Source organism: Chiloscyllium punctatum, chromosome 36 (genome assembly GCF_047496795.1).
Source record: "Chiloscyllium punctatum isolate Juve2018m chromosome 36, sChiPun1.3, whole genome shotgun sequence".
In the NCBI taxonomy this organism is placed as follows: domain Eukaryota; kingdom Metazoa; phylum Chordata; class Chondrichthyes; order Orectolobiformes; family Hemiscylliidae; genus Chiloscyllium; species Chiloscyllium punctatum.
Window position 1 is genome coordinate 62,823,806 of NC_092774.1, and position 21,599 is coordinate 62,845,404.

The 21,599-nt window shown below is 49.3% G+C and overlaps 6 non-coding genes across 6 annotated transcripts; all 6 read right to left on the minus strand.

Annotated features, from left to right (window-relative positions):
* Window positions 1–1,987: 1,987 nt before the first annotated feature.
* Window positions 1,988–2,059, minus strand: trnam-cau (transfer RNA methionine (anticodon CAU)). Its single transcript has one exon. It is a non-coding gene; the product is annotated as a tRNA-Met (tRNA).
* Window positions 2,060–7,429: 5,370 nt separating this feature from the next.
* trnam-cau (transfer RNA methionine (anticodon CAU)) lies at window positions 7,430–7,501 on the minus strand. The gene has a single exon. It is a non-coding gene; the product is annotated as a tRNA-Met (tRNA).
* A 2,650-nt stretch (window positions 7,502–10,151) lies between these two features.
* Window positions 10,152–10,223, minus strand: trnam-cau (transfer RNA methionine (anticodon CAU)). Its single transcript has one exon. It is a non-coding gene; the product is annotated as a tRNA-Met (tRNA).
* A 2,647-nt stretch (window positions 10,224–12,870) lies between these two features.
* trnam-cau (transfer RNA methionine (anticodon CAU)) lies at window positions 12,871–12,942 on the minus strand. Its single transcript has one exon. It is a non-coding gene; the product is annotated as a tRNA-Met (tRNA).
* Window positions 12,943–15,575: 2,633 nt separating this feature from the next.
* On the minus strand, window positions 15,576–15,647 carry trnam-cau (transfer RNA methionine (anticodon CAU)). The gene has a single exon. It is a non-coding gene; the product is annotated as a tRNA-Met (tRNA).
* Window positions 15,648–18,296: 2,649 nt separating this feature from the next.
* Window positions 18,297–18,368, minus strand: trnam-cau (transfer RNA methionine (anticodon CAU)). Its single transcript has one exon. It is a non-coding gene; the product is annotated as a tRNA-Met (tRNA).
* Window positions 18,369–21,599: the final 3,231 nt, after the last annotated feature.

Genomic DNA, 21,599 nt, shown 5'->3' on the forward strand with positions numbered 1-21,599 from the left:
TGGTAAAAACAATGACTGCAGATGCTGGAAACCAGATTCTGGATTAGTGGTGCTGGAAGAGCACAGCAGTTCAGGCAGCATCCAAGTAGCTTGTTGAACACGATCTCCAACCATTTCATTTCTCTGTTTTCTGCCTCATTCGTACTCCAGGCAGCCCACGCTGGTTTCACGAAGGTGCTTTTTGAGAAAGTCAATCAGGCAGTTTTGCACAAGTCAAGTTAAAAAAAAATACGGGCTCGTCCGGGATTTGAACCCGGGACCTCTCGCAAATCAGCGCAGGAACAGACCCTAAGCGAGAATCATACGCCTAGACCAACGAGCCAGAAAGCACGCACGCAGGTAATGCCCCAGACCTCTTGAGCGACCTGAGACATGCTCAGTATGAAATACATTTGAGCAAGCGGCAAAGACTTTCCCGAACAGCTGCTTCTCATCCAGTCTCCCTGCTGCTATTTCATTCCACCGCATTCTCTGCTCACAGTGTCGTTTCCCCAACGTAGCATGAAGCATAAACTGGGTGACTGCTTCGCAGAACATCCCGCTTCTGCCCGCAGAAACTAAAGGCCCTGACCTTGCGGTTGCCTGCCACTTTAACACATCACCCTGTTCCCTGGCCAACATCCCTGTCTCAGGCTTGCAGCAGTGTTCTAGCTCCAGATGAAGGAACAACATCTCATTTTCCACTTGGAGCCCTTCCAGCCCTCCGGTCTTCAATATCGAGTTCTATAACTATAGGGCCTGAACCCCCCCATGTCCTTGACCCCTACCACACAAAAGACTCCTGTTTATCACCTCGTCTGCTATGACACACGACGTATTGTTAGCCACTAACAGTCTCCATTAACAGTTATTCGCCCTCTCACGAGGATCGTTATTCACTCCTACGTCCTGCCTATTGTTCTTTCTCTGAGCTGGCGGCAAACACAGCAATGAACATTGGAGACTCTGAGCCAGCTGAAACTTGCTCAGTGTGAAGTACATTCCACATTGCTGCAAGAATTGCAAGCAGCAAAGCCTTTCCAGAACATCTGCTTGTCATTCTGTCCCCGGGGGGCTGATGTTTGTCTCTTCCCCAGGAACAGGAGTATCTCCACTGGCGGATAATTAAACCATTTTATTTCTACTTGCACGTTGTTCTGGGGGGAGGGGGGGTGGGGGAATGTAGGTTTGGGGGAGGGTAAGAGTCCATTCGCTCTTCTGCTCTCTCTCCCTCTTTGTCTCTCTCTCTCTCTCTGAAACTCTTGGGGTGAGAGGTGTCAGTTACATTAATGCGGGGAACATGAACAACTTTGATTGTGAACTTTCTCCAAAGGTCTGTTATCGGAGAGACAGAAAGATGCTGTGCTGGCAGGACAGAGAGAAATGAACACCGAGGACTCTTCGCCCAGGTAAATTCACATTGTTGTGCAGCCTGCTTGGTGTTCAGAAATCGTCTTCACGCAGCAATCTTACGGAAAGTCTATTGCAAAGTGGGCATCGCTTTCTTTGCTGCGACCGCGCAGCAGTTAACATCTGAGCCCCAAGTGTCCCAGATGAAGAGAATCCGCGTGAAACCTTCACTCACTGAGAGTCATCCCCACGGCCCTGAGCTGAGGGACTGCAGGCAGTCCAACACGGAAGGGACGGTTAAAAATGAACCATTTTTGCTCCCTGAGCGACACGTAGCATCATTGTCGCGCAGACAGAAGCCATTCAGCCCATGGATTCCACGACGACTGTCTGTCACTTGTCTCTCTCTGAGGTTATTCACAATCGGTGGTATCCGTCCTAATAGTGGGGGACGATGTCTGAGTTTCAACTTTACCAGCTCATTAGCATCGAAGAGAACCGGTTTTGCGATTCAGTTCAGAGGAAACCGACCAAGAACAGAATATCACTGAGACCTCTAAAACCCATGCCGTTTGAATGGAGTGGATCGATATGAACATCGGCAAGTAGATGCAAAGGCAGCTTGCTGAAGAAAGCAGATCAAGGTGACAGTGAACGATAGCAGAGGATGGTTTCGATCCATCGACCTCTGGGTTATGGGCCCAGCACGCTCCCGCTGCGCCACTCTGCTGCCGCTTGGAGACGCTCGTTGCGCAGAACACTTCAGGTTTTTGTCTGGCACGCGGCAGGCACCTTCGAGCCTGATGTCAAAGACCTCCACTGCTGTCGTGTGATATGCTGTTTCGCAGACGTATGGAGGCTGTGTAAATATAAACTTTTTTCTAAATTCCCACATTCTGTCGGTCGAACTGTGATTTCACACTGAATCACAACATGTGTCACAGCGCAGACGGAGGCTCTGCGGCCCACCTTCGCTCTGCTGGTTCTACGCTTAAGTAAACGTGTGACTCTAGTCGTTTCATTTCATTCTCTCGCCTTCTCAGCGGAAATCTGCACATCTGAACGTGACCACCGAATTCCCTTTTGGGTCCATTGAATCTTCCTCTTTGTCAATGTCAGACAGGGACTTACTGACCCTCACCACTCCCTGTACGAAAACGTTCTTCCTAATGTCACTTTTACTTCTTTTCCTCGTGACTCTAAAATTCTGCCGAATCGTTATGGATCCTTTCAGGCGTGGGAGCATTTTCACAACATTATTTCCTGTTTCTAGGTCCCTCATGACTTGGAAAAGTTCGGTTCTCCGAGGAGAGCTGTCCCAATTTTCCAATCTACCTTGATTGCTGACATTCCTCAAACACCGCACCACTCACGTCAACCTGTTGAGCACTATGGTAAAAACAATGACTGCAGATGCTGGAAACCAGATTCTGGATTAGTGGTGCTGGAAGAGCACAGCAGTTCAGGCAGCATCCAAGTAGCTTGTTGAACACGATCTCCAACCATTTCATTTCTCTGTTTTCTGCCTCATTCGTACTCCAGGCAGCCCACGCTGGTTTCACGAAGGTGCTTTTTGAGAAAGTCAATCAGGCAGTTTTGCACAAGTCAAGTTAAAAAAAAATACGGGCTCGTCCGGGATTTGAACCCGGGACCTCTCGCAAATCAGCGCAGGAACAGACCCTAAGCGAGAATCATACGCCTAGACCAACGAGCCAGAAAGCACGCACGCAGGTAATGCCCCAGACCTCTTGAGCGACCTGAGACATGCTCAGTATGAAATACATTTGAGCAAGCGGCAAAGACTTTCCCGAACAGCTGCTTCTCATCCAGTCTCCCTGCTGCTATTTCATTCCACCGCATTCTCTGCTCACAGTGTCGTTTCCCCAACGTAGCATGAAGCATAAACTGGGTGACTGCTTCGCAGAACATCCCGCTTCTGCCCGCAGAAACTAAAGGCCCTGACCTTGCGGTTGCCTGCCACTTTAACACATCACCCTGTTCCCTGGCCAACATCCCTGTCTCAGGCTTGCAGTAGTGTTCTAGCTCCAGATGAAGGAACAACATCTCATTTTCCACTTGGAGCCCTTCCAGCCCTCCGGTCTTCAATATCGAGTTCTATAACTATAGGGCCTGAACCCCCCCATGTCCTTGACCCCTACCACACAAAAGACTCCTGTTTATCACCTCGTCTGCTATGACACACGACGTATTGTTAGCCACTAACAGTCTCCATTAACAGTTATTCGCCCTCTCACGAGGATCGTTATTCACTCCTACGTCCTGCCTATTGTTCTTTCTCTGAGCTGGCGGCAAACACAGCAATGAACATTGGAGACTCTGAGCCAGCTGAAACTTGCTCAGTGTGAAGTACATTCCACATTGCTGCAAGAATTGCAAGCAGCAAAGCCTTTCCAGAACATCTGCTTGTCATTCTGTCCCCGGGGGGCTGATGTTTGTCTCTTCCCCAGGAACAGGAGTATCTCCACTGGCGGATAATTAAACCATTTTATTTCTACTTGCACGTTGTTCTGGGGGGAGGGGGGGTGGGGGAATGTAGGTTTGGGGGAGGGTAAGAGTCCATTCGCTCTTCTGCTCTCTCTCCCTCTTTCTCTCTCTCTCTCTCTCTGAAACTCTTGGGGTGAGAGGTGTCAGTTACATTAATGCGGGGAACATGAACAACTTTGATTGTGAACTTTCTCCAAAGGTCTGTTATCGGAGAGACAGAAAGATGCTGTGCTGGCAGGACAGAGAGAAATGAACACCGAGGACTCTTCGCCCAGGTAAATTCACATTGTTGTGCAGCCTGCTTGGTGTTCAGAAATCGTCTTCACGCAGCAATCTTACGGAAAGTCTATTGCAAAGTGGGCATCGCTTTCTTTGCTGCGACCGCGCAGCAGTTAACATCTGAGCCCCAAGTGTCCCAGATGAAGAGAATCCGCGTGAAACCTTCACTCACTGAGAGTCATCCCCACGGCCCTGAGCTGAGGGACTGCAGGCAGTCCAACACGGAAGGGACGGTTAAAAATGAACCATTTTTGCTCCCTGAGCAACACGTAGCATCATTGTCGCGCAGACAGAAGCCATTCAGCCCATGGATTCCACGGCGACTGTCTGTCACTTGTCTCTCTCTGAGGTTATTCACAATCGGTGGTATCCGTCCTAATAGTGGGGGACGATGTCTGAGTTTCAACTTTACCAGCTCATTAGCATCGAAGAGAACCGGTTTTGCGATTCAGTTCAGAGGAAACTGACCAAGAACAGAATATCACTGAGACCTCTAAAACCCATGCCGTTTGAATGGAGTGGATCGATATGAACATCGGCAAGTAGATGCAAAGGCAGCTTGCTGAAGAAAGCAGATCAAGGTGACAGTGAACGATAGCAGAGGATGGTTTCGATCCATCGACCTCTGGGTTATGGGCCCAGCACGCTCCCGCTGTGCCACTCTGCTGCCGCTGGGAGACGCTCGTTGCGCAGAACACTTCAGGTTTTTGTCTGGCACGCGGCAGGCACCTTCGAGCCTGATGTCAAAGACCTCCACTGCTGTCGTGTGATATGCTGTTTCGCAGACGTATGGAGGCTGTGTAAATATAAACTTTTTTCTAAATTCCCACATTCTGTCGGTCGAACTGTGATTTCACACTGAATCACAACATGTGTCACAGCGCAGACGGAGGCTCTGCGGCCCACCTTCTCTCTGCTGGTTCTACGCTTAAGTAAACGTGTGACTCTAGTCGTTTCATTTCATTCTCTCGCCTTCTCAGCGGAAATCTGCACATCTGAACGTGACCACCGAATTCCCTTTTGGGTCCATTGAATCTTCCTCTTTGTCAATGTCAGACAGGGACTTACTGACCCTCACCACTCCCTGTACGAAAACGTTCTTCCTAATGTCACTTTTACTTCTTTTCCTCGTGACTCTAAAATTCTGCCGAATCGTTATGGATCCTTTCAGGCGTGGGAGCATTTTCACAACATTATTTCCTGTTTCTAGGTCCCTCATGACTTGGAAAAGTTCGGTTCTCCGAGGAGAGCTGTCCCAATTTTCCAATCTACCTTGATTGCTGACATTCCTCAAACACCGCACCACTCACGTCAACCTGTTGAGCACTATGGTAAAAACAATGACTGCAGATGCTGGAAACCAGATTCTGGATTAGTGGTGCTGGAAGAGCACAGCAGTTCAGGCAGCATCCAAGTAGCTTGTTGAACACGATCTCCAACCATTTCATTTCTCTGTTTTCTGCCTCATTCGTACTCCAAGCAGCCCACGCTGGTTTCACGAAGGTGCTTTTTGAGAAAGTCAATCAGGCAGTTTTGCACAAGTCAAGTTAAAAAAAAACACGGGCTCGTCCGGGATTTGAACCCGGAACCTCTCGCAAATCAGCGCAGTAACAGACCCTAAGCGAGAATCATACGCCTAGACCAACGAGCCAGAAAGCACGCACGCAGGTAATGCCCCAGACCTCTTGAGCGACCTGAGACATGCTCAGTATGAAATACATTTGAGCAAGCGGCAAAGACTTTCCCGAACAGCTGCTTCTCATCCAGTCTCCCTGCTGCTATTTCATTCCACCGCATTCTCTGCTCACAGTGTCGTTTCCCCAACGTAGCATGAAGCATAAACTGGGTGACTGCTTCGCAGAACATCCCGCTTCTGCCCGCAGAAACTAAAGGCCCTGACCTTGCGGTTGCCTGCCACTTTAACACATCACCCTGTTCCCTGGCCAACATCCCTGTCTCAGGCTTGCAGCAGTGTTCTAGCTCCAGATGAAGGAACAACATCTCATTTTCCACTTGGAGCCCTTCCAGCCCTCCGGTCTTCAATATCGAGTTCTATAACTATAGGGCCTGAACCCCCCCATGTCCTTGACCCCTACCACACGAAAGACTCCTGTTTATCACCTCGTCTGCTATGACACAAGACGTATTGTTAGCCACTAACAGTCTCCATTAACAGTTATTCACCCTCTCACGAGGATCGTTATTCACTCCTACGTCCTGCCTATTGTTCTTTCTCTGAGCTGGCGGCAAACACAGCAATGAACATTGGAGACTCTGAGCCAGCTGAAACTTGCTCAGTGTGAAGTACATTCCACATTGCTGCAAGAATTGCAAGCAGCAAAGCCTTTCCAGAACATCTGCTTGTCATTCTGTCCCCGGGGGGCTGATGTTTGTCTCTTCCCCAGGAACAGGAGTATCTCCACTGGCGGATAATTAAACCATTTTATTTCTACTTGCACGTTGTTCTGGGGGGAGGGGGGGTGGGGGAATGTAGGTTTGGGGGAGGGTAAGAGTCCATTCGCTCTTCTGCTCTCTCTCCCTCTTTCTCTCTCTCTCTCTCTCTGAAACTCTTGGGGTGAGAGGTGTCAGTTACATTAATGCGGGGAACATGAACAACTTTGATTGTGAACTTTCTCCAAAGGTCTGTTATCGGAGAGACAGAAAGATGCTGTGCTGGCAGGACAGAGAGAAATGAACACCGAGGACTCTTCGCCCAGGTAAATTCACATTGTTGTGCAGCCTGCTTGGTGTTCAGAAATCGTCTTCACGCAGCAATCTTACGGAAAGTCTATTGCAAAGTGGGCATCGCTTTCTTTGCTGCGACCGCGCAGCAGTTAACATCTGAGCCCCAAGTGTCCCAGATGAAGAGAATCCGCGTGAAACCTTCACTCACTGAGAGTCATCCCCACGGCCCTGAGCTGAGGGACTGCAGGCAGTCCAACACGGAAGGGACGGTTAAAAATGAACCATTTTTGCTCCCTGAGCAACACGTAGCATCATTGTCGCGCAGACAGAAGCCATTCAGCCCATGGATTCCACGGCGACTGTCTGTCACTTGTCTCTCTCTGAGGTTATTCACAATCGGTGGTATCCGTCCTAATAGTGGGGGACGATGTCTGAGTTTCAACTTTACCAGCTCATTAGCATCGAAGAGAACCGGTTTGGGGATTCAGTTCAGAGGAAACCGACCAAGAACAGAATATCACTGAGACCTCTAAAACCCATGCCGTTTGAATGGAGTGGATCGATATGAACATCGGCAAGTAGATGCAAAGGCAGCTTGCTGAAGAAAGCAGATCAAGGTGACAGTGAACGATAGCAGAGGATGGTTTCGATCCATCGACCTCTGGGTTATGGGCCCAGCACGCTCCCGCTGCGCCACTCTGCTGCCGCTTGGAGATGCTCGTTGCGCAGAACACTTCAGGTTTTTGTCTGGCACGCGGCAGGCACCTTCGAGCCTGATGTCAAAGACCTCCACTGCTGTCGTGTGATATGCTGTTTCGCAGACGTATGGAGGCTGTGTAAATATAAACTTTTTTCTAAATTCCCACATTCTGTCGGTCGAACTGTGATTTCACACTGAATCACAACATGTGTCACAGCGCAGACGGAGGCTCTGCGGCCCACCTTCGCTCTGCTGGTTCTACGCTTAAGTAAACGTGTGACTCTAGTCGTTTCATTTCATTCTCTCGCCTTCTCAGCGGAAATCTGCACATCTGAACGTGACCACCGAATTCCCTTTTGGGTCCATTGAATCTTCCTCTGTGTCAATGTCAGACAGGGACTTACTGACCCTCACCACTCCCTGTACGAAAACGTTCTTCCTAATGTCACTTTTACTTCTTTTCCTCGTGACTCTAAAATTCTGCCGAATCGTTATGGATCCTTTCAGGCGTGGGAGCATTTTCACAACATTATTTCCTGTTTCTAGGTCCCTCATGACTTGGAAAAGTTCGGTTCTCCGAGGAGAGCTGTCCCAATTTTCCAATCTACCTTGATTGCTGACATTCCTCAAACACCGCACCACTCACGTCAACCTGTTGAGCACTATGGTAAAAACAATGACTGCAGATGCTGGAAACCAGATTCTGGATTAGTGGTGCTGGAAGAGCACAGCAGTTCAGGCAGCATCCAAGTAGCTTGTTGAACACGATCTCCAACCATTTCATTTCTCTGTTTTCTGCCTCATTCGTACTCCAAGCAGCCCACGCTGGTTTCACGAAGGTGCTTTTTGAGAAAGTCAATCAGGCAGTTTTGCACAAGTCAAGTTAAAAAAAAAACACGGGCTCGTCCGGGATTTGAACCCGGGACCTCTCGCAAATCAGCGCAGGAACAGACCCTAAGCGAGAATCATACGCCTAGACCAACGAGCCAGAAAGCACGCACGCAGGTAATGCCCCAGACCTCTTGAGCGACCTGAGACATGCTCAGTATGAAATACATTTGAGCAAGCGGCAAAGACTTTCCCGAACAGCTGCTTCTCATCCAGTCTCCCTGCTGCTATTTCATTCCACCGCATTCTCTGCTCACAGTGTCGTTTCCCCAACGTAGCATGAAGCATAAACTGGGTGACTGCTTCGCAGAACATCCCGCTTCTGCCCGCAGAAACTAAAGGCCCTGACCTTGCGGTTGCCTGCCACTTTAACACATCACCCTGTTCCCTGGCCAACATCCCTGTCTCAGGCTTGCAGCAGTGTTCTAGCTCCAGATGAAGGAACAACATCTCATTTTCCACTTGGAGCCCTTCCAGCCCTCCGGTCTTCAATATCGAGTTCTATAACTATAGGGCCTGAACCCCCCCATGTCCTTGACCCCTACCACACGAAAGACTCCTGTTTATCACCTCGTCTGCTATGACACACGACGTATTGTTAGCCACTAACAGTCTCCATTAACAGTTATTCGCCCTCTCACGAGGATCGTTATTCACTCCTACGTCCTGCCTATTGTTCTTTCTCTGAGCTGGCGGCAAACACAGCAATGAACATTGGAGACTCTGAGCCAGCTGAAACTTGCTCAGTGTGAAGTACATTCCACATTGCTGCAAGAATTGCAAGCAGCAAAGCCTTTCCAGAACATCTGCTTGTCATTCTGTCCCCGGGGGGCTGATGTTTGTCTCTTCCCCAGGAACAGGAGTATCTCCACTGGCGGATAATTAAACCATTTTATTTCTACTTGCACGTTGTTCTGGGGGGAGGGGGGGTGGGGGAATGTCGGTTTGGGGGAGGGTAAGAGTCCATTCGCTCTTCTGCTCTCTCTCCCTCTTTCTCTCTCTCTCTCTCTCTGAAACTCTTGGGGTGAGAGGTGTCAGTTACATTAATGCGGGGAACATGAACAACTTTGATTGTGAACTTTCTCCAAAGGTCTGTTATCGGAGAGACAGAAAGATGCTGTGCTGGCAGGACAGAGAGAAATGAACACCGAGGACTCTTCGCCCAGGTAAATTCACATTGTTGTGCAGCCTGCTTGGTGTTCAGAAATCGTCTTCACGCAGCAATCTTACGGAAAGTCTATTGCAAAGTGGGCATCGCTTTCTTTGCTGCGACCGCGCAGCAGTTAACATCTGAGCCCCAAGTGTCCCAGATGAAGAGAATCCGCGTGAAACCTTCACTCACTGAGAGTCATCCCCACGGCCCTGAGCTGAGGGACTGCAGGCAGTCCAACACGGAAGGGACGGTTAAAAATGAACCATTTTTGCTCCCTCAGCAACACGTAGCATCATTGTCGCGCAGACAGAAGCCATTCAGCCCATGGATTCCACGGCGACTGTCTGTCACTTGTCTCTCTCTGAGGTTATTCACAATCGGTGGTATCCGTCCTAATAGTGGGGGACGATGTCTGAGTTTCAACTTTACCAGCTCATTAGCATCGAAGAGAACCGGTTTTGCGATTCAGTTCAGAGGAAACCGACCAAGAACAGAATATCACTGAGACCTCTAAAAACCATGCCGTTTGAATGGAGTGGATCGATATGAACATCGGCAAGTAGATGCAAAGGCAGCTTGCTGAAGAAAGCAGATCAAGGTGACAGTGAACGATAGCAGAGGATGGTTTCGATCCATCGACCTCTGGGTTATGGGCCCAGCACGCTCCCGCTGCGCCACTCTGCTACCGCTTGGAGACGCTCGTTGCGCAGAACACTTCAGGTTTTTGTCTGGCACGCGGCAGGCACCTTCGAGCCTGATGTCAAAGACCTCCACTGCTGTGTGATATGCTGTTTCGCAGACGTATGGAGGCTGTGTAAATATAAACTTTTTTCTAAATTCCCACATTCTGTCGGTCGAACTGTGATTTCACACTGAATCACAACATGTGTCACAGCGCAGACGGAGGCTCTGCGGCCCACCTTCGCTCTGCTGGTTCTACGCTTAAGTAAACGTGTGACTCTAGTCGTTTCATTTCATTCTCTCGCCTTCTCAGCGGAAATCTGCACATCTGAACGTGACCACCGAATTCCCTTTTGGGTCCATTGAATCTTCCTCTTTGTCAATGTCAGACAGGGACTTACTGACCCTCACCACTCCCTGTACGAAAACGTTCTTCCTAATGTCACTTTTACTTCTTTTCCTCGTGACTCTAAAATTCTGCCGAATCGTTATGGATCCTTTCAGGCGTGGGAGCATTTTCACAACATTATTTCCTGTTTCTAGGTCCCTCATGACTTGGAAAAGTTCGGTTCTCCGAGGAGAGCTGTCCCAATTTTCCAATCTACCTTGATTGCTGACATTCCTCAAACACCGCACCACTCACGTCAACCTGTTGAGCACTATGGTAAAAACAATGACTGCAGATGCTGGAAACCAGATTCAGGATTAGTGGTGCTGGAAGAGCACAGCAGTTCAGGCAGCTACCAAGTAGCTTGTTGAACACGATCTCCAACCATTTCATTTCTCTGTTTTCTGCCTCATTCGTACTCCAAGCAGCCCACGCTGGTTTCACGAAGGTGCTTTTTGAGAAAGTCAATCAGGCAGTTTTGCACAAGTCAAGTTAAAAAAAAAACACGGGCTCGTCCGGGATTTGAACCCGGGACCTCTCGCAAATCAGCGCAGGAACAGACCCTAAGCGAGAATCATACGCCTAGACCAACGAGCCAGAAAGCACGCACGCAGGTAATGCCCCAGACCTCTTGAGCGACCTGAGACATGCTCAGTATGAAATACATTTGAGCAAGCGGCAAAGACTTTCCCGAACAGCTGCTTCTCATCCAGTCTCCCTGCTGCTATTTCATTCCACCGCATTCTCTGCTCACAGTGTCGTTTCCCCAACGTAGCATGAAGCATAAACTGGGTGACTGCTTCGCAGAACATCCCGCTTCTGCCCGCAGAAACTAAAGGCCCTGACCTTGCGGTTGCCTGCCACTTTAACACATCACCCTGTTCCCTGGCCAACATCCCTGTCTCAGGCTTGCAGCAGTGTTCTAGCTCCAGATGAAGGAACAACATCTCATTTTCCACTTGGAGCCCTTCCAGCCCTCCGGTCTTCAATATCGAGTTCTATAACTATAGGGCCTGAACCCCCCCATGTCCTTGACCCCTACCACACGAAAGACTCCTGTTTATCACCTCGTCTGCTATGACACACGACGTATTGTTAGCCACTAACAGTCTCCATTAACAGTTATTCGCCCTCTCACGAGGATCGTTATTCACTCCTACGTCCTGCCTATTGTTCTTTCTCTGAGCTGGCGGCAAACACAGCAATGAACATTGGAGACTCTGAGCCAGCTGAAACTTGCTCAGTGTGAAGTACATTCCACATTGCTGCAAGAATTGCAAGCAGCAAAGCCTTTCCAGAACATCTGCTTGTCATTCTGTCCCCGGGGGGCTGATGTTTGTCTCTTCCCCAGGAACAGGAGTATCTCCACTGGCGGATAATTAAACCATTTTATTTCTACTTGCACGTTGTTCTGGGGGGAGGGGGGGTGGGGGAATGTCGGTTTGGGGGAGGGTAAGAGTCCATTCGCTCTTCTGCTCTCTCTCCCTCTTTCTCTCTCTCTCTCTCTCTGAAACTCTTGGGGTGAGAGGTGTCAGTTACATTAATGCGGGGAACATGAACAACTTTGATTGTGAACTTTCTCCAAAGGTCTGTTATCGGAGAGACAGAAAGATGCTGTGCTGGCAGGACAGAGAGAAATGAACACCGAGGACTCTTCGCCCAGGTAAATTCACATTGTTGTGCAGCCTGCTTGGTGTTCAGAAATCGTCTTCACGCAGCAATCTTACGGAAAGTCTATTGCAAAGTGGGCATCGCTTTCTTTGCTGCGACCGCGCAGCAGTTAACATCTGAGCCCCAAGTGTCCCAGATGAAGAGAATCCGCGTGAAACCTTCACTCACTGAGAGTCATCCCCACGGCCCTGAGCTGAGGGACTGCAGGCAGTCCAACACGGAAGGGACGGTTAAAAATGAACCATTTTTGCTCCCTGAGCAACACGTAGCATCATTGTCGCGCAGACAGAAGCCATTCAGCCCATGGATTCCACGGCGACTGTCTGTCACTTGTCTCTCTCTGAGGTTATTCACAATCGGTGGTATCCGTCCTAATAGTGGGGGACGATGTCTGAGTTTCAACTTTACCAGCTCATTAGCATCGAAGAGAACCGGTTTTGCGATTCAGTTCAGAGGAAACCGACCAAGAACAGAATATCACTGAGACCTCTAAAAACCATGCCGTTTGAATGGAGTGGATCGATATGAACATCGGCAAGTAGATGCAAAGGCAGCTTGCTGAAGAAAGCAGATCAAGGTGACAGTGAACGATAGCAGAGGATGGTTTCGATCCATCGACCTCTGGGTTATGGGCCCAGCACGCTCCCGCTGCGCCACTCTGCTACCGCTTGGAGACGCTCGTTGCGCAGAACACTTCAGGTTTTTGTCTGGCACGCGGCAGGCACCTTCGAGCCTGATGTCAAAGACCTCCACTGCTGTGTGATATGCTGTTTCGCAGACGTATGGAGGCTGTGTAAATATAAACTTTTTTCTAAATTCCCACATTCTGTCGGTCGAACTGTGATTTCACACTGAATCACAACATGTGTCACAGCGCAGACGGAGGCTCTGCGGCCCACCTTCGCTCTGCTGGTTCTACGCTTAAGTAAACGTGTGACTCTAGTCGTTTCATTTCATTCTCTCGCCTTCTCAGCGGAAATCTGCACATCTGAACGTGACCACCGAATTCCCTTTTGGGTCCATTGAATCTTCCTCTTTGTCAATGTCAGACAGGGACTTACTGACCCTCACCACTCCCTGTACGAAAACGTTCTTCCTAATGTCACTTTTACTTCTTTTCCTCGTGACTCTAAAATTCTGCCGAATCGTTATGGATCCTTTCAGGCGTGGGAGCATTTTCACAACATTATTTCCTGTTTCTAGGTCCCTCATGACTTGGAAAAGTTCGGTTCTCCGAGGAGAGCTGTCCCAATTTTCCAATCTACCTTGATTGCTGACATTCCTCAAACACCGCACCACTCACGTCAACCTGTTGAGCACTATGGTAAAAACAATGACTGCAGATGCTGGAAACCAGATTCAGGATTAGTGGTGCTGGAAGAGCACAGCAGTTCAGGCAGCTACCAAGTAGCTTGTTGAACACGATCTCCAACCATTTCATTTCTCTGTTTTCTGCCTCATTCGTACTCCAAGCAGCCCACGCTGGTTTCACGAAGGTGCTTTTTGAGAAAGTCAATCAGGCAGTTTTGCACAAGTCAAGTTAAAAAAAAACACGGGCTCGTCCGGGATCTCTCGCAAATCAGCGCAGTAACAGACCCTAAGCGAGAATCATACGCCTAGACCAACGAGCCAGAAAGCACGCACGCAGGTAATGCCCCAGACCTCTTGAGCGACCTGAGACATGCTCAGTATGAAATACATTTGAGCAAGCGGCAAAGACTTTCCCGAACAGCTGCTTCTCATCCAGTCTCCCTGCTGCTATTTCATTCCACCGCATTCTCTGCTCACAGTGTCGTTTCCCCAACGTAGCATGAAGCATAAACTGGGTGACTGCTTCGCAGAACATCCCGCTTCTGCCCGCAGAAACTAAAGGCCCTGACCTTGCGGTTGCCTGCCACTTTAACACATCACCCTGTTCCCTGGCCAACATCCCTGTCTCAGGCTTGCAGCAGTGTTCTAGCTCCAGATGAAGGAACAACATCTCATTTTCCACTTGGAGCCCTTCCAGCCCTCCGGTCTTCAATATCGAGTTCTATAACTATAGGGCCTGAACCCCCCCATGTCCTTGACCCCTACCACACGAAAGACTCCTGTTTATCACCTCGTCTGCTATGACACACGACGTATTGTTAGCCACTAACAGTCTCCATTAACAGTTATTCGCCCTCTCACGAGGATCGTTATTCACTCCTACGTCCTGCCTATTGTTCTTTCTCTGAGCTGGCGGCAAACACAGCAATGAACATTGGAGACTCTGAGCCAGCTGAAACTTGCTCAGTGTGAAGTACATTCCACATTGCTGCAAGAATTGCAAGCAGCAAAGCCTTTCCAGAACATCTGCTTGTCATTCTGTCCCCGGGGGGCTGATGTTTGTCTCTTCCCCAGGAACAGGAGTATCTCCACTGGCGGATAATTAAACCATTTTATTTCTACTTGCACGTTGTTCTGGGGGGAGGGGGGGTGGGGGAATGTCGGTTTGGGGGAGGGTAAGAGTCCATTCGCTCTTCTGCTCTCTCTCCCTCTTTCTCTCTCTCTCTCTCTCTGAAACTCTTGGGGTGAGAGGTGTCAGTTACATTAATGCGGGGAACATGAACAACTTTGATTGTGAACTTTCTCCAAAGGTCTGTTATCGGAGAGACAGAAAGATGCTGTGCTGGCAGGACAGAGAGAAATGAACACCGAGGACTCTTCGCCCAGGTAAATTCACATTGTTGTGCAGCCTGCTTGGTGTTCAGAAATCGTCTTCACGCAGCAATCTTACGGAAAGTCTATTGCAAAGTGGGCATCGCTTTCTTTGCTGCGACCGCGCAGCAGTTAACATCTGAGCCCCAAGTGTCCCAGATGAAGAGAATCCGCGTGAAACCTTCACTCACTGAGAGTCATCCCCACGGCCCTGAGCTGAGGGACTGCAGGCAGTCCAACACGGAAGGGACGGTTAAAAATGAACCATTTTTGCTCCCTGAGCAACACGTAGCATCATTGTCGCGCAGACAGAAGCCATTCAGCCCATGGATTCCACGGCGACTGTCTGTCACTTGTCTCTCTCTGAGGTTATTCACAATCGGTGGTATCCGTCCTAATAGTGGGGGACGATGTCTGAGTTTCAACTTTACCAGCTCATTAGCATCGAAGAGAACCGGTTTGGGGATTCAGTTCAGAGGAAACCGACCAAGAACAGAATATCACTGAGACCTCTAAAACCCATGCCGTTTGAATGGAGTGGATCGATATGAACATCGGCAAGTAGATGCAAAGGCAGCTTGCTGAAGAAAGCAGATCAAGGTGACAGTGAACGATAGCAGAGGATGGTTTCGATCCATCGACCTCTGGGTTATGGGCCCAGCACGCTCCCGCTGCGCCACTCTGCTGCCGCTTGGAGACGCTCGTTGCGCAGAACACTTCAGGTTTTTGTCTGGCACGCGGCAGGCACCTTCGAGCCTGATGTCAAAGACCTCCACTGCTGTCGTGTGATATGCTGTTTCGCAGACGTATGGAGGCTGTGTAAATATAAACTTTTTTCTAAATTCCCACATTCTGTCGGTCGAACTGTGATTTCACACTGAATCACAACATGTGTCACAGCGCAGACGGAGGCTCTGCGGCCCACCTTCGCTCTGCTGGTTCTACGCTTAAGTAAACGTGTGACTCTAGTCGTTTCATTTCATTCTCTCGCCTTCTCAGCGGAAATCTGCACATCTGAACGTGACCACCGAATTCCCTTTTGGGTCCATTGAATCTTCCTCTTTGTCAATGTCAGACAGGGACTTACTGACCCTCACCACTCCCTGTACGAAAACGTTCTTCCTAATGTCACTTTTACTTCTTTTGCTCGTGACTCTAAAATTCTGCCGAATCGTTATGGATCCTTTCAGGCGTGGGAGCATTTTCACAACATTATTTCCTGTTTCTAGGTCCCTCATGACTTGGAAAAGTTCGGTTCTCCGAGGAGAGCTGTCCCAATTTTCCAATCTACCTTGATTGCTGACATTCCTCAAACACCGCACCACTCACGTCAACCTGTTGAGCACTATGGTAAAAACAATGACTGCAGATGCTGGAAACCAGATTCTGGATTAGTGGTGCTGGAAGAGCACAGCAGTTCAGGCAGCATCCAAGTAGCTTGTTGAACACGATCTCCAACCATTTCATTTCTCTGTTTTCTGCCTCATTCGTACTCCAGGCAGCCCACGCTGGTTTCACGAAGGTGCTTTTTGAGAAAGTCAATCAGGCAGTTTTGCACAAGTCAAGTTAAAAAAAAACACGGGCTCGTCCGGGATTTGAACCCGGGACCTCTCGCAAATCAGCGCAGTAACAGACCCTACGCGAGAATCATACGCCTAGACCAACGAGCCAGAAAGCACGCACGCAGGTAATGCCCCAGACCTCTTGAGCGACCTGAGACATGCTCAGTATGAAATACATTTGAGCAAGCGGCAAAGACTTTCCCGAACAGCTGCTTCTCATCCAGTCTCCCTGCTGCTATTTCATTCCACCGCATTCTCTGCTCACAGTGTCGTTTCCCCAACGTAGCATGAAGCATAAACTGGGTGACTGCTTCGCAGAACATCCCGCTTCTGCCCGCAGAAACTAAAGGCCCTGACCTTGCGGTTGCCTGCCACTTTAACACATCACCCTGTTCCCTGGCCAACATCCCTGTCTCAGGCTTGCAGCAGTGTTCTAGCTCCAGATGAAGGAACAACATCTCATTTTCCACTTGGAGCCCTTCCAGCCCTCCGGTCTTCAATATCGAGTTCTATAACTATAGGGCCTGAACCCCCCCATGTCCTTGACCCCTACCACACGAAAGACTCCTGTTTATCACCTCGTCTGCTATGACACAAGACGTATTGTTAGCCACTAACAGTCTCCATTAACAGTTATTCACCCTCTCACGAGGATCGTTATTCACTCCTACGTCCTGCCTATTGTTCTTTCTCTGAGCTGGCGGCAAACACAGCAATGAACATTGGAGACTCTGAGCCAGCTGAAACTTGCTCAGTGTGAAGTACATTCCACATTGCTGCAAGAATTGCAAGCAGCAAAGCCTTTCCAGAACATCTGCTTGTCATTCTGTCCCCGGGGGGCTGATGTTTGTCTCTTCCCCAGGAACAGGAGTATCTCCACTGGCGGATAATTAAACCATTTTATTTCTACTTGCACGTTGTTCTGGGGGGAGGGGGGGTGGGGGAATGTAGGTTTGGGGGAGGGTAAGAGTCCATTCGCTCTTCTGCTCTCTCTCCCTCTTTGTCTCTCTCTCTCTCTCTGAAACTCTTGGGGTGAGAGGTGTCAGTTACATTAATGCGGGGAACATGAACAACTTTGATTGTGAACTTTCTCCAAAGGTCTGTTATCGGAGAGACAGAAAGATGCTGTGCTGGCAGGACAGAGAGAAATGAACACCGAGGACTCTTCGCCCAGGTAAATTCACATTGTTGTGCAGCCTGCTTGGTGTTCAGAAATCGTCTTCACGCAGCAATCTTACGGAAAGTCTATTGCAAAGTGGGCATCGCTTTCTTTGCTGCGACCGCGCAGCAGTTAACATCTGAGCCCCAAGTGTCCCAGATGAAGAGAATCCGCGTGAAACCTTCACTCACTGAGAGTCATCCCCACGGCCCTGAGCTGAGGGACTGCAGGCAGTCCAACACGGAAGGGACGGTTAAAAATGAACCATTTTTGCTCCCTGAGCAACACGTAGCATCATTGTCGCGCAGACAGAAGCCATTCAGCCCATGGATTCCACGGCGACTGTCTGTCACTTGTCTCTCTCTGAGGTTATTCACAATCGGTGGTATCCGTCCTAATAGTGGGGGACGATGTCTGAGTTTCAACTTTACCAGCTCATTAGCATCGAAGAGAACCGGTTTGGGGATTCAGTTCAGAGGAAACCGACCAAGAACAGAATATCACTGAGACCTCTAAAACCCATGCCGTTTGAATGGAGTGGATCGATATGAACATCGGCAAGTAGATGCAAAGGCAGCTTGCTGAAGAAAGCAGATCAAGGTGACAGTGAACGATAGCAGAGGATGGTTTCGATCCATCGACCTCTGGGTTATGGGCCCAGCACGCTCCCGCTGCGCCACTCTGCTGCCGCTTGGAGACGCTCGTTGCGCAGAACACTTCAGGTTTTTGTCTGGCACGCGGCAGGCACCTTCGAGCCTGATGTCAAAGACCTCCACTGCTGTCGTGTGATATGCTGTTTCGCAGACGTATGGAGGCTGTGTAAATATAAACTTTTTTCTAAATTCCCACATTCTGTCGGTCGAACTGTGATTTCACACTGAATCACAACATGTGTCACAGCGCAGACGGAGGCTCTGCGGCCCACCTTCGCTCTGCTGGTTCTACGCTTAAGTAAACGTGTGACTCTAGTCGTTTCATTTCATTCTCTCGCCTTCTCAGCGGAAATCTGCACATCTGAACGTGACCACCGAATTCCCTTTTGGGTCCATTGAATCTTCCTCTTTGTCAATGTCAGACAGGGACTTACTGACCCTCACCACTCCCTGTACGAAAACGTTCTTCCTAATGTCACTTTTACTTCTTTTGCTCGTGACTCTAAAATTCTGCCGAATCGTTATGGATCCTTTCAGGCGTGGGAGCATTTTCACAACATTATTTCCTGTTTCTAGGTCCCTCATGACTTGGAAAAGTTCGGTTCTCCGAGGAGAGCTGTCCCAATTTTCCAATCTACCTTGATTGCTGACATTCCTCAAACACCGCACCACTCACGTCAACCTGTTGAGCACTATGGTAAAAACAATGACTGCAGATGCTGGAAACCAGATTCTGGATTAGTGGTGCTGGAAGAGCACAGCAGTTCAGGCAGCATCCAAGTAGCTTGTTGAACACGATCTCCAACCATTTCATTTCTCTGTTTTCTGCCTCATTCGTACTCCAGGCAGCCCACGCTGGTTTCACGAAGGTGCTTTTTGAGAAAGTCAATCAGGCAGTTTTGCACAAGTCAAGTTAAAAAAAAACACGGGCTCGTCCGGGATTTGAACCCGGGACCTCTCGCAAATCAGCGCAGTAACAGACCCTACGCGAGAATCATACGCCTAGACCAACGAGCCAGAAAGCACGCACGCAGGTAATGCCCCAGACCTCTTGAGCGACCTGAGACATGCTCAGTATGAAATACATTTGAGCAAGCGGCAAAGACTTTCCCGAACAGCTGCTTCTCATCCAGTCTCCCTGCTGCTATTTCATTCCACCGCATTCTCTGCTCACAGTGTCGTTTCCCCAACGTAGCATGAAGCATAAACTGGGTGACTGCTTCGCAGAACATCCCGCTTCTGCCCGCAGAAACTAAAGGCCCTGACCTTGCGGTTGCCTGCCACTTTAACACATCACCCTGTTCCCTGGCCAACATCCCTGTCTCAGGCTTGCAGCAGTGTTCTAGCTCCAGATGAAGGAACAACATCTCATTTTCCACTTGGAGCCCTTCCAGCCCTCCGGTCTTCAATATCGAGTTCTATAACTATAGGGCCTGAACCCCCCCATGTCCTTGACCCCTACCACACGAAAGACTCCTGTTTATCACCTCGTCTGCTATGACACAAGACGTATTGTTAGCCACTAACAGTCTCCATTAACAGTTATTCACCCTCTCACGAGGATCGTTATTCACTCCTACGTCCTGCCTATTGTTCTTTCTCTGAGCTGGCGGCAAACACAGCAATGAACATTGGAGACTCTGAGCCAGCTGAAACTTGCTCAGTGTGAAGTACATTCCACATTGCTGCAAGAATTGCAAGCAGCAAAGCCTTTCCAGAACATCTGCTTGTCATTCTGTCCCCGGGGGGCTGATGTTTGTCTCTTCCCCAGGAACAGGAGTATCTCCACTGGCGGATAATTAAACCATTTTATTTCTACTTGCACGTTGTTCTGGGGGGAGGGGGGGTGGGGGAATGTAGGTTTGGGGGAGGGTAAGAGTCCATTCGCTCTTCTGCTCTCTCTCCCTCTTTGTCTCTCTCTCTCTCTCTGAAACTCTTGGGGTGAGAGGTGTCAGTTACATTAATGCGGGGAACATGAACAACTTTGATTGTGAACTTTCTCCAAAGGTCTGTTATCGGAGAGACAGAAAGATGCTGTGCTGGCAGGACAGAGAGAAATGAACACCGAGGACTCTTCGCCCAGGTAAATTCACATTGTTGTGCAGCCTGCTTGGTGTTCAGAAATCGTCTTCACGCAGCAATCTTACGGAAAGTCTATTGCAAAGTGGGCATCGCTTTCTTTGCTGCGACCGCGCAGCAGTTAACATCTGAGCCCCAAGTGTCCCAGATGAAGAGAATCCGCGTGAAACCTTCACTCACTGAGAGTCATCCCCACGGCCCTGAGCTGAGGGACTGCAGGCAGTCCAACACGGAAGGGACGGTTAAAAATGAACCATTTTTGCTCCCTCAGCAACACGTAGCATCATTGTCGCGCAGACAGAAGCCATTCAGCCCATGGATTCCACGGCGACTGTCTGTCACTTGTCTCTCTCTGAGGTTATTCACAATCGGTGGTATCCGTCCTAATAGTGGGGGACGATGTCTGAGTTTCAACTTTACCAGCTCATTAGCATCGAAGAGAACCGGTTTTGCGATTCAGTTCAGAGGAAACCGACCAAGAACAGAATATCACTGAGACCTCTAAAACCCATGCCGTTTGAATGGAGTGGATCGATATGAACATCGGCAAGTAGATGCAAAGGCAGCTTGCTGAAGAAAGCAGATCAAGGTGACAGTGAACGATAGCAGAGGATGGTTTCGATCCATCGACCTCGGGGTTATGGGCCCAGCACGCTCCCGCTGCGCCACTCTGCTGCCGCTTGGAGACGCTCGTTGCGCAGAACACTTCAGGTTTTTGTCTGGCACGCGGCAGGCACCTTCGAGCCTGATGTCAAAGACCTCCACTGCTGTCGTGTGATATGCTGTTTCGCAGACGTATGGAGGCTGTGTAAATATAAACTTTTTTCTAAATTCCCACATTCTGTCGGTCGAACTGTGATTTCACACTGAATCACAACATGTGTCACAGCGCAGACGGAGGCTCTGCGGCCCACCTTCGCTCTGCTGGTTCTACGCTTAAGTAAACGTGTGACTCTAGTCGTTTCATTTCATTCTCTCGCCTTCTCAGCGGAAATCTGCACATCTGAACGTGACCACCGAATTCCCTTTTGGGTCCATTGAATCTTCCTCTTTGTCAATGTCAGACAGGGACTTACTGACCCTCACCACTCCCTGTACGAAAACGTTCTTCCTAATGTCACTTTTACTTCTTTTCCTCGTGACTCTAAAATTCTGCCGAATCGTTATGGATCCTTTCAGGCGTGG